At 57.9% G+C, this 13,130-nt stretch overlaps 1 protein-coding gene across 6 annotated transcripts in view; it reads left to right on the plus strand.

Annotated features, from left to right (window-relative positions):
* The window catches only part of IGLL1 (immunoglobulin lambda like polypeptide 1), a 1,070,724-nt gene that overhangs the window by 584,147 nt on the left and 473,447 nt on the right, over nucleotides 1-13,130 (plus strand). The gene's annotated exons all lie outside the window — the stretch shown is intronic.

Here is a 13,130-nt window from a genome sequence, read left to right on the forward strand (position 1 = left end):
GGACATTCCCTCTACCTGCGGACGGGCCTGGGACGGGGCATCCCTGCTGGTGCATGGTGGTGCACTCACAGGGTCAGGGACAGCGACATGCACAGGCCCCTCCACGGTGACCTGTGCTGCCTCCTGCCCCTGGCCCTGGACTGCACCACTTGCACCAGCAGGGATGCCCCCACCAGGTCCCATGTGTGCCCCAGTGGCGGCCTCCTCCTCCTCCTCTGTGCAAACCACCAACCTGGATGGCTCCTCACCGTCTCCCACCGTAGCAAGCCCCTGTGGGGGCTCACCCACCCCTTCCGCTGCAGCCGTGGGGGCATCCCCGCCACCTTGCTCCACAGCGCCGTCTCCGCCCTCTTCTTCACTAGCCGCTGCGTAGAGGGAGACAAAGAACACAAGCATCAGGGCACTGTACAATGGTCCCCTAGACAGGAAGCAATAGCAGATGAGCACCACTGTCAAAGTACACTTCCATCATGTCCCTCCACAACACATGGGTCAGTCCAGGCAAAACACACACAGTAACAGGCATGGTGCATGCCATGGACATTTCCATGCATGTCCAATGGACTCTTGAAACATTCAATGATATGTAACTCACATGCATCATGGCTCATGCCTATCACATGCACACACTTCACCTCAGTCACATCCATCTGGCCCCAAACACACCAAACACAGCGGATACAAGGGTAATTTGGCTGCTTCACTGAATCTGTGCATTGTCACACACATGTGTCATGCATCCATGGCATGCACAAGTCACAGACACGCAGGTCAGGCACACAGACATGGCTACCATATATGTACCTGGCATCAGCACCCATCCCTCACCCCCACCCATGTCCAGGTACAGAGACTGGCATGCTCTCATGTTCAAAATCTGCATAGGGCTCCCCATGCGGCATTTGAACACATGCAACAACCATGTGGGTCACACATCACTGGTCGCACATGCATTACCATGATGTCCCTGCACACATACATGCATACATGGCCTATGGCACACATACAGGCAAGTATCATAGAACCAGCACACCGCAACATGCCCTGTCTCACACAGTAATGCTTGGACACTTACCGCTCAACCCCAGGCGGGCCTCCCTCTCAAGGATCTGGGCGTGGAGCAGTGGGCGTACGCGTTCCAGGACCCTCATCTGGATGGAACTCATGCGGCCCCGGCCCCCCTCCATGAGGCGCCGGGCCTTCACAAGGGTCCTGGACCTCAAGTCCTCCCAGCGCTTCTTGATCTTCAGGACGTCACGGGTTGCCACCCCCTCCGCGTTGATGGCAACCACACAGTCGGCCCAGATCCTCTGCCGTCCTTCCTTGCTGGCGCGGGACGATCCAAAGAGGGCATCATACTGCCCCAGGACATGCTCCACCAGGACACCAACTTCGGTGGCAGTGAAGCTGGTGCCCCTCTGCCCCTCTGGCCTGGGGTTGCCACTGGTGCCAGATGTGGAAGTGCCCGACATGGCAACCCCAGAGGCAGGTGTGGGTGGGCAACTGGGTCCTGGGGCTGGGCTGTGGAGCGATGTAATCCCAGTCGGGAGTCTTCAGTTCCAGCAGGGGTGGACACAGCAACTGGACCCCTGCAGATGGCTGATGTGCAGGCACCAAATGGCAGGGCACGGTGGCAGCAGGCAGGCAGGCAGCAGCAGATGGCACGTGGGAGGCTGCTCGGGGCACTGGGGGGCAGTAACTCGGCCTTCTGGGCAGGAGCGTGGTCTTCCGTGTGTTTTCGCGTGGCCAGCTTGATACGGAGTGATTTGGCACGTGAAAATCCTGCAGGTCAGCGTGAAATCCGAGGAAAGGCCCTTAGCGCGTAAGCGCGTCAGCACGCATACGCGATTCTATTGGACCAGAGTCCCTCAGCGCGTAAGCGCGTCTGTGACGTGACCCGCACAGGTGTTCCCCACTCAGCACGTGATGACGGGGCACACGTGGAAATACTGCACGTCAGAGTGTCATTGCGTGTAATTGGACAAAAGTGCGCGTACACGCGATTGGCCTATGTACGTGTATTTAATGGGTGCGCGGGCACTTACACACGCAAGTACGTCAGCGAACCTGTATCCCGTGGTGCGTGTGAATTTCCACACGCTATTGGACTGGGAACTGGATTCCAGGGGTGCGCGGGTCACACGCTGTATCCCGTGGTGCGTGTGAATTTCCACACGCTATTGGACTGGGAACTGGATTCCAGGGGTGCGCGGGTCACACGCTCGCCTAGAACACGCGCAAAGCATAAATTTGCGCACTTTAACAATAACAAGCTCAGACGCCAGGATGAACATACCGTTCCTAGCAGCAGTGGCAGTGGGCTACCAAAGGAGGAGGAGGAGGATAGTCAGGGCCAGAATATTCACACCCAGAACCAGCCTTTTCGGGATGCCTGATGACCAGGTGTATGGGAGGTACAGGTTTGCACCACACATTATACTGGACCTGGTGAGTGAGTGGGAGGATGACCTCACATCACCCACCCTGTGCTCCCAAGCACTCAGCCCCCTGGAGAAGGTCCTCAATGTACTGCACTTCTTAGCCACTGGATCATTTCAGCGGACAAGTGCCATAGTGGGTGGGGTGTCACAGGCCACCCAGTCACGCTGCCTACACCAGGTCTTGAACATCATGACTGCACGCCCATCAGTCTGCAGGCACATATACCTGCCCAGAACACCTGCAGAAAGGCATGCTGCCGCCCTGGATTTTTACGGTGTGGCACGATTCCCCAAAGTGCTAGGTGCCATCGACTGCACCCATGTGGCTCTACGTCACCCCAGGGCATCTGAGCACATCTATAGGAACCGCAAGCACTGGCATTCCATCAACGTGCAGGTAGCATGTAATGCCAAGGGAATCATCACCTCAGTATATGCCAACTATCCCGGCTCCACCCACGACAGCTTCATTTACCGAATGTCCACCCTAAGCCGGGACCTAGAAGCTGGGCGGCATGGCGATACATGGCTGCTTGGTGAGTATGTATGCCACTGCACATGCATGCATGTTGGATACTGAGCAAGGTCACAACCCCACCAATGATACCAATCACCACCTCCACAGGGGACAGTGCCTACCCTCTCAGCCCCCACATGATGACGCTAATTCGGAACCCCACCACGCCACCCGAGGTAAGATATAACACAGCCCACATTACGACCCGGGGCATAGTGGAGCGCACATTCGGAGTGCTAAAGTCACACTTTCGCTCCCTTGACCGTTCTGGCGGGCAGCTGTTATACGCTCCCCCAGTAGTGTGCAGGATCATAGTGGCAGCATGTGTCCTGCACAACGTTGCAACACGCCGGGGCCTGGCCGTGGACATGGTGGTGGCCCCACATCCCCAACCACATGCACAGCCGCTGCGCATGGGAGGGGAAAGGGCACGGGGGGAGGCAGCCCGTACACAGCTAGTGGCTAATTACTTCACATAGAAATCACACCCCTGTGGAGTGCACACTGCCCTGGCACATTCCATCTGACAATCAATGATGACTCAACCTGACACTGATCCTGAATGTCTGGAGAATGAACCGTGAATACCATATCAGCCTGAGATTGTTCACCTGGAAGTGTCACAATGTGTGCATCCCTACCCACACAGACACCACCAATGCAGTTTTGTGAAGTTACACATTCAAGCAGCTAAAATGATTACCCACTTGCAAAATGCAACAAGAGGACAGTGCCATGTCAGCCAACCCAACCCCAGCACCGCCACACGACACACCGTGCCATGTCATGCTAATTGCAGGTAAACAAAGTAATCCCCACAACATGACACTAGTCTCACTATGTACAGTGTCCCTATTAGAAACCTGCAACACCTGAAATGCTCACAGCAATGCCGGACCAACAACATACTTGAGCATGTAGTACCATTAACATGACATCACAAATGTTACATATTAGTAGTCTCACCACCTGGAAATGCCTGCACTCCCACCACTACCAACTGTGCAGTGTTGGCGCCATGTAGAGTTGTAGGTGCACTGCTGCCAACATGGACCCCATCTCCAGACTAGAGGTCCTTGTGTAGACATGAGGAAGGGACCTGCAAATTGGGAGGTAGACACAGAAGATGAGTTACACATCAATGCAATATGCAGTATACAACACAACAGCAATATGCACTAGGAATGTATACACAGTATTGACTACAGACTGCCCACACAGCTCATGGGAGTCCAACGTCACTGTGTAATTCACTGTCACTTGGGCACACCCTTTGCAAGCCCATGGAAACGGGAAGCAGGAGGGGTGTGTGTGACTCAAACCCAAGCATCTGAACCAAATACATTACAAGCCTGCATGTGCCCAGCCACAATGCAGCGTATGCCCACAGGAACCACGGAAGCCAACAAATCGTCCCAAAAAAATAGGGAATAAAAGAAATAACAATAAAAATAAGAAACAATCAAAAATGGCCATTGATGGGCCCGGGGGGGTTGGGGAGGCCACCCAGGAGGTCCGAGGACAGGATGCACACCAGAACCCACCTGCGTGGATGCTGGGAAAATAAAACACCTCCATGGGCTCATGGCCCACACGGCTACCCTGTTGTGGGAGTATCACTGCTGTCGCTATTATCACCCTGTGCAGCTGCATCCGGAGGTGGTTGCACTATGGGAGGCAGCCCACGCAAGGCCCTAGTCTGCTCCTCCATGGCTGCAAGCATGCGGGTGTGGTAGGTCTGGTTCTGGAGGATGAGTGTGCGGAGGTCCCCATGCAACAACTCACGGGATGCCCGGACCTCCGCCCTCGTTGCCTGCATCTCAGCTGAGAGCGTACGGGTGAGACGCTCCAGCTGCTGTTCTGTCCTTTGGTGTGTTGAAGCCTCAAGCTCAACAAGAGTCGTCCTGAGGTGAAGGAGCTCCTGCCTCAGGGCTTCCCTGTGGCCCTGGGACTCAATGGAGATGGCCTCCTGCAGAGTCGCCAGTGCCGCCCGCCTGTCCCTGTTGGACCCCAACATGTCCTCCCTGTGTGACTGGCAGATGGAGTCGGTTGCCTGCTCTAGTCGCTCCATCAGCCTTTCTGGGAGGACAATGGAAGTGGCCACCCTATCCATGGCCTGAGCCATCATCTCGGATGATGCAGCCTGTTGGGTTGCCATACCGTAAATGGATTGCTCCCATGCGGTATTGCCGGGTGGCGTACGGCCACCACGTCGGCGGGCACCACACCTGTCTGGGGCAAGGCAAACTGTGCCTTGCTGTGCCGGCACTGCCTGAGGCTGTAGGACTGCATTCCCCCTCTGATCTGCTGGCCCAGGAACAGGATCAGATGTCGCGGAGTGTGACCCTGCATCCGTAACCACCGAAGGCGTAGCTGCCAACACTGACATCCCCATGGAGGGTTCTGACCCTGGTGCAGGTGGGTGAGACAGAACAGAATCCCTCCCTGGAACACTCACCTGCAACGGCACGTAGGTCTCATCCGAATCAACACCTGAGTACAGCTCGGGGGAGGTGCAGCCAGAGACACCCCTTGAGAGCACGACCTGCAGCACTTGTGGGTTCTCCCCCACCACCACACCACGTCCCTCACTGGTGGTTGGTCGGCCCTCGGACCCCTCCTGGGTCTGCACCATCTCCACAACCCCAGCAGTATCAGGTGCGTCTTCCCCTGCAAAGACATGAAAACAAAGAAATGGAAACAGGCATTAGCACCATGGCACACAATGAGGGCTGAGAGGCAAGAGAACCAGTACTTGATTGACACATGTCCCACATGACTAAAACCCTCCCATGCATGCACCCTCACTGCGTATGAAGTGCAGGCAAATGGCACACACTGATGACACCAAGATGGAAAATGAACACATTTTCTGCATGCTGCCTGGCAGTGGCTTCACACATTGGCCTGTGATTGCCAGGTGAAACACACATGCCATCACACAGATGGCATGTACCATTGCTATTGAGTGAAGATGGAGTGGAGGGCAGCACCTATTCATTCAGTCCAGTTCCCGCATGTAATTGCTTTTCTAATTCTAACAGGTCAGATTTTTCACCTGGAGCTGCCAGTCTGAAATGGTCCAATTGCACAGGGACATGTGTGTATAAATGATATCCAGGTAACAAAGTCACTACACTTCACCATTGCCATGTCAGACATGTGACTAGTGGACAGCGACATGGCTAGTAAAAGTGGGGGAATGCAAACAATCTGACTGAATGAACAGTGAAAAATAAGCAACAATGTTGTGGCAAGGTGACACTTCAAGGGCAACTGGCGTGCAGTTGGGCTAGATGTCTACTGTTGGCAGAAGGGATACTGCTATGGCCAAATGCAGCTGCGCAGGAAGTATTGCATGAAGCACATGGCTGACCCATACGACTCAGGCGCACACACTCTCACCTGGCACACAAACAGAAGCCCTCACACACACACCATGCACATGGATGACACACACATGCATGTGCACTCACCGGACAATGCCTCGTAATCAGCCAGATCTCCCACGCCTTGGATCTGTTCCTCCGTGACGTAGGTCCCAGCGACTGACTCATGTGGAGTGAGTTCCATGTCTACTACTGGAGACCCACCTCCAGTCACTAGAGTTGCGGCATGACTTGAGGCCAGCTTACTCTTTGTCCTGCGCTTTAGGTCATTCCAGCGCTTATAGCAATCATTGGCTGTGCGCCTCACCATTCCAAGGGCACTTACGATGTCCGCAATGGTCTGCCAGTGTGCCTGGCGTTGTGCAGGTGTGGTCTTGGATCCTGCAACAATGACCATCTCGTTGTCATGTCCGGACACATACGCGACAAGTGCATTCAGTTCGTCATCCGTGAAGCTGGGCTTCCTGGACGGGCCGGACTGTGTAGCCGTGTCTGGGGCATCAGCCTGTGCCGGACGAGCACTCTTCCTCTTCCGCTTGGAAGGTGGTGGTGATCCTGAGTGTCCTGCGCCGCTCTGGACACTAGGGGCAGGAGCCCTGGTGGACTCTGTATCAGGAGTGTGGGATTGCACACTCAGCATGGGAGTTGGTGCAGGCATTGGCTCTAGTGTGATGGTGTCAGGGGGAATGTCAGCAGCATGGACTAGGACCGACACTGTCCTGGCTGGGTGTGTGAGGGCTGGGGTGGATGGAGCCGCAGCTGCCCCTGCAGCCTCTCCGCCCTGCCTCCTTGGTGCAGCAGATGACCTTGCTGCCCCAGATCCACGTGGCATGATGGCATCAACGTGCACCAGCGCACGTGTCGTAGCCCTGCTGACCTGGAAGTCAGCCATGGAGTCAGCCAGGTCTGGTGCCACAATGGGCTGGTCCAACAAGGGCTGAGCATGGATGGTGTCAGCCACATCAGCCTCTACGGGAGGGGGAGGGGGGGGGATTATGGGTGCCCGTGACTGGTCCTCCACACATGGGGGGACAGGCTCACCCTGCAAGTTACGACCACGTCCCCTACCGGATCCACCACGGCCACCACTTGTGGCTCTTCCACCTTTGCCACCCTTACGGAATCCTCGCCTCCCAGCCATGGCACTGATGTTAATGTGCGTATGGGAGTGGATGTAGACTATTGTCCTGGGCAATTGGGGGTCAAAGGGGTTGGGTACCAGATGGTAACTGTACCCTAGTGCTCTAGCAAGGCTGATTGTAACCCCTGGGGAAAGATGACGGGTCACGCAACGCACAGGAGGCCCAAAAAAGGGAGATGACGTGCACGCAACCCCTCCTAGACCACGTGTGCAGAAAGAAAAACCTGCACTACGCTGTGGCACCCAGTAACACAAGAATGAACGTATGCGTGTCACACGCAGCCTAGAATGACTTCTGAAGGGGTAGGCTACACACGGGGCAAGCACAGATGTTAGATACGTGCGTGACTCACCGTCTGCCTGGTAAACGAGCGTGTAAAAGGAGCACGTTTGATTGGCAACACCCCCGCCAAAAGAAGATTTGTACGCTGTCTGAGGAGACAGGACAACAGTAGAAGGGAACACTGTTTGAGGGAACAGGCCCAGATAAACCAGTAAAAGAGAAAAAGAGAAAAAGCTGTCAGAGGTAACAGGGAATACGAACTTGAAACGCCGTGAAGTAAATCGTGTGTGAAACGACAAGAAGTACAGAATTCACCCACTCGCTCTCCACGAAAAGCACGTACAAGGAAAACATGTTCTACACGTACCTTTTATACAGGCCCACACGTCCAGCGTCACTTACGCGGCGTGTACGCGCTAGGGCCATTTCCACCAATTACATGCTTTGTCACTTCTGCGTGTAGGGCCATTTCCACCAATCACACGCGATTACACTCTGACGTGCAGTCTTTCCACGTGTGCTCTGTCATCACGTGCTGTGTGGGAAACACCTGTGCGGGTCACATCACAGACGCGCTTACGCGCTGAGGGCCTTTCCTCAGTTTTCACGCTGACGTGCAGGATTTTCACGTGCCAAATCACTCCGTACCAAGCTGGCCACGCGTACGCACACGGAATACCACGCTCCTGCCCGGAAGGCCGAACTACTGCCCCCCAGAGCCCGAGCACGCTCCCACCTGCTGCTGCCTGACTGCCTGCTGCCCCTGCACTGCTGGGGGGTGGGGGTGGTGGGTGACATGGGTGGGTGCCTGGTGGAAGGTGCCTCTGGTGACTGGGGGGGTGGGGGTGGTGGGAGACATGGGTGGGGGCCTGGTGGAGGGTGCCCCTGGTGACTGGGGGGGTGGGGGTGGTGGGAGACATGAGTGGGGGCCTGGTGGAGGGTGCCCCTGGTGACTGGGGGGGTGGGGGTGATAGGGGACATGAGTGGGGGCCTGGTGGGGGCTGCCCCTGCACTGCTGGGGGGTGGGGGTGGTGGGAGACATGAGTGGGGGCCTGGTGGAGGGTGCCCCTGGTGACTGGGGGGGTGGGGGTGGTGGGAGACATGGGTGGGGGCCTGGTGGAGGGTGCCCCTGGTGACTGGGGGGGTGGGGGTGGTGGGAGACATGGGTGGGGGCCTGGTGGAGGGTGCCCCTGGTGACTGGGGGGGGTGGGGGTAGTGGGAGACATGGGTGGGGGCCTGGTGGAGGGTGCCCCTGGTGACTGGGGGGTGGGGGTGGTGGGAAACATGGGTGGGGCCTGGTGGAGGGTGCCCCTGGTGACTGGGGGGGTGGGTTTGGTGGGAGACATGAGTGGGGGCCTGGTGGAGGGTGCCCCTGGTGACTGGGGGGGTGGGGGTGATAGGGGACATGAGTGGGGGCCTGGTGGGGGCTGCCCCTGCACTGCTGGGGGGTGGGGGTGGTGGGAGACATGAGTGGGGGCCTGGTGGAGGGTGCCCCTGGTGACTGGGGGGGTGGGGGTGGTGGGAGACATGAGTGGGGGCCTGGTGGAGGGTGCCCCTGGTGACTGGGGGGGTGGGGGTGGTGGGAGACATGAGTGGGGGCCTGGTGGAGGGTGCCCCTGGTGACTGGGGGGGTGGGGGTGGTGGGAGACATGAGTGGGGGCCTGGTGGAGGGTGCCCCTGGTGACTGGGGGGGTGGGGGTGGTGGGAGACATGAGTGGGGGCCTGGTGGAGGGTGCCCCTGGTGGCGGGGGGGTTGGGGTGATAGGGGACATGAGTGGGTGCCTGGTGGAGGCTGCCCCTGCATTGCTGGGGGGTGGGGGTGGTGGGAGACATGAGTGGGGGCCTGGTGGAGGGTGCCCCTGGTGACTGGGGGGGTTGGGGTGGTGGGAGACATGAGTGGGGGCCTGGTGGAGGGTGCCCCTGGTGGCTGGGGGGGTGGGGGTGGTGGGAGACATGGGTGGGGGCCTGGTGGAGGGTGCCCCTGGTGACTGGGGGGGTGGGGGTGGTGGGAGACATGGGTGGGGGCCTGGTGGAGGGTGCCCCTGGTGACTGGGGGTGGGGTGGTGGGAGACATGAGTTGGGGCCTGGTGGAGGGTGCCCCTGGTGACTGGGGGGGTGGGGGTGATAGGGGACATGAGTGGGGGCCTGGTGGGGGCTGCCCCTGCACTGCTGGGGGGTGGGGGTGGTGGGAGACATGAGTGGGGGCCTGGTGGAGGGTGCCCCTGGTGACTGGGGGGGTGGGGGAGGTGGGAGACATGAGTGGGGGCCTGGTGGAGGGTGCCCCTGGTGACTGGGGGGGGGTGGGGGTGGTGGGAGACATGAGTGGGGGCCTGGTGGAGGGTGCCCCTGGTGGCGGGGGGGTGGGGGTGATAGGGGACATGAGTGGGTGCCTGGTGGAGGCTGCCCCTGCACTGCTGGGGGGTGGGGGTGGTGGGAGACATGGGTGGGGGCCTGGTGGTGGGTGCCCCTGGTGGTGGGGGGTGGGGGTGATAGGGGACATGAGTGGGTGCCTGGTGGAGGCTGCCCCTGCACTGCTGGGGGGTGGGGGTGGTAGGAGACATGGGTGGGGGCCTGGTGGTGGGTGCCCCTGGTGGCTGGGGGGTGGGGGTGATAGGGGACATGAGTGGGTGCCTGGTGGAGGCTGCCCCTGCACTGCTGGGGGGTGGGGGTGGTAGGAGACATGGGTGGGGGCCTGGTGGTGGGTGCCCCTGGTGGCTGGGGGGTGGGGGTGCAGCGGGACATGAGCAGGTGTGCAGGGTAGTCCCCTGTTTTGTGGGCTGCCTGCAGGGGCCGTGGAGGGTGTACAGGGAACACCTGTGAGGACCCACCCAGCCTAATCACGTGTGATAATTCCCACGCACCCCTGAAATACACGCGCCCAGGCTATTCGCGTGTGGAACTTCCCGCGCACCCCTGAAATACACGCGCCCAGGCTATTCGCGTGTGGAACTTCCCGCGCACCCCTGAAATACACGCGCCCAGCCTATTCGCGTGTGGAACTTCCCGCGCACCCCTGAAATACACGCGCCCAGGCTATTCGCGAGTGGAACTTCCCGCGCACCCCTGGAATACACGTAGCACGCTGGGAGACATGAGTGGGGGCCTGGTGGAGGCTGCCCCTGCACTGCTGGGGGGTGGGGGTGATAGGGGACATGAGTGTGGGCCTGGTGGAGGATGCCCCTGCACTGCTGGGGGGTGGGGGTGGTGGGTGACATGGGTTGGGGCCTGCTGGCAGGTGCCCCACAGTGCTGGGGGGTGGGGGTGGTGGGAGACATGAGTCGGGCATGAGTGGGGGCCTGGTGGAGGCTGCCCCTGGTGGCTGGGGGTTGCGGGTGTTGGGAGACATGAGTGTAGGCCTGGTGGAGGCTGCCCCTGCACTGCTGGGGGGTGGGGGTGGTAGGAGACATGGGTGGGGGCCTGGTGGTGGGTGCCCCTGGTGGCTGGGGGGTGGGGGTGCAGGGGGACATGAGCAGGTGTGCAGGGTAGTCCCCTGTTTTGTGGGCTGCCTGCAGGGGCCGTGGAGGGTGTACAGGGAACACCTGTGAGGACCCACCCAGCCTAATCGCGTGTGATAATTCCCACGCACCCCTGTAATACACGTACCCAGCAAAATGGCGTGTGATATTTCCCACGCACCCCTGTAATACACGTACCCAGCAAAATGGCGTGTGATAATTCCCACGCAACCCTGTAATTCACGTACCCTGCCAAATCGCGTGTGATAATTCCCGCGTACCCCTGTATTACACGTGCCCTAGCTAATCGCATGTAAGACTTCCCGCGTACCCCTGTAATACACGTTCCCTGGACAATCGCGTGTTGAACTTCCCGCGTACCCCTGTAATACACGTTCCCTGGACAATCGTGTGTTGCACTTCCCGCGTACCCCTGTAATACACGTTCCCTGGACTATCGCGTGTTGAACTTCCCGCGCACCCCTGAATTACACGTACCCTGGCACCCTGGCTAATCGCGTGTATAACTTCACGCGTACCCCTGATATGCACGTTACCCGCTTTACGTTCCTTGTTTGGCAGCCCTGTAAACTGGTCCAGGGTTAGCGCAGCCCTTTGCGATGATTTAGCGATTTTGATGGCTTTTCCTTGCGCGAGGGCGTTCTTGGGGGCGTTACTGGCGCTGCTGCAGGGTCGCTGCGATACTCTGCGCCACGGCTGGTTTGGGGGCCTAAAATCCATGAATACGCTGTGCGCGGAAATCGGTTTTAGCGCACGTGCCTGGCGCAGACAATCGCACGCGGACAGTCTGCGCCAGCCGCTTGCGACACTTTACTGCGAAATTCTATGAATTACCCTGTTAATTGTCAGCTTTGGCCTGTCACATTAAAGCGACCTTTTCCACTTTTAAATGAGTCTGGGTTTTTGTGCAGTAAGACAAAAGGAGGCCCCGGGGGAACGCGAAGCGTTTCCCCCGTGGAGGTTTTTGGCGCTGCACACAGCCAGCGAGTGGCCATGGGGGGCAGAGCGCCTCACTAGGGTATTTAAGGGCCAGGGAAGGTTCAGGAGGCCGGCGACGGTTGGACTGGGTGATTGTGCCACCCTCCCACCCCTTCATTTTGGGTTAGGTCTGGGATCTGGTTTTATTAAACAGGGATGGGGGACCATTGTACTTGGTTTCTGTGGGGGGTTTTTACGTCACATGTCAAGTTCTTATGGGGTTTTTTGGTCTGTTAAGGAGCTATTATATGGTAGTTTTGTGTGACAGGTTGGGGCAGCAGTGAAGTTTTAATGTAAATTTCATTGCTGATGTGGCAGGTCAGACTGGCTGCAGGTCATAGGAAGGGGGAGTTTGGTGTAGAGGGGAGACTGGGGGGTATTGAAGTGGTCCTGGGCTCCGGGGGCATGGCCCCTTTTGATTTGGTGGGAGGGAAGCACAATGGGGGAATGACACGGGAAAGGATGGGGTGGTGCTGTTTGCACAATCTGGCCACCTTGGGGGAACAGGTATTGAGCCTGGAGGGGCATGGCCCCGGGGAGAAAGCGGGACGCCTGGAAAAGGGGTAAGGAGACGGTAGGGTGCAAGGGATAGTTAGGGAGGAAATGGCTTTATTTAATTATTTAATTGTTGGGTAAAAAATGAGAATGTTTAATTATTTAATTGGTTGTTTGAAATATGTCTTTAGTTTGTAAGGCCATGGAGCCAGGTAAGCGTTTAATTGTAAGCTTTGGCCTGTCACATTAAAGCGACCTTTTCCACTTTTAAATGAGTCTAGGTTTTTGTGCAGTAAGCCAAAATGTTAAGCAGCAGAGCAGCAGCATGTGGGTGGCACATAAAACCCCAAAATGTCTCTTCTAATGTGGGTGACCAGTTTGCTCTCCCATTGGTAGCTACTTACAGATGG

This window comes from Ambystoma mexicanum, chromosome 10 (assembly GCF_040938575.1).
Source record: "Ambystoma mexicanum isolate Mex_15411 chromosome 10, UKY_AmexF1_1, whole genome shotgun sequence".
NCBI classification, from domain to species: domain Eukaryota; kingdom Metazoa; phylum Chordata; class Amphibia; order Caudata; family Ambystomatidae; genus Ambystoma; species Ambystoma mexicanum.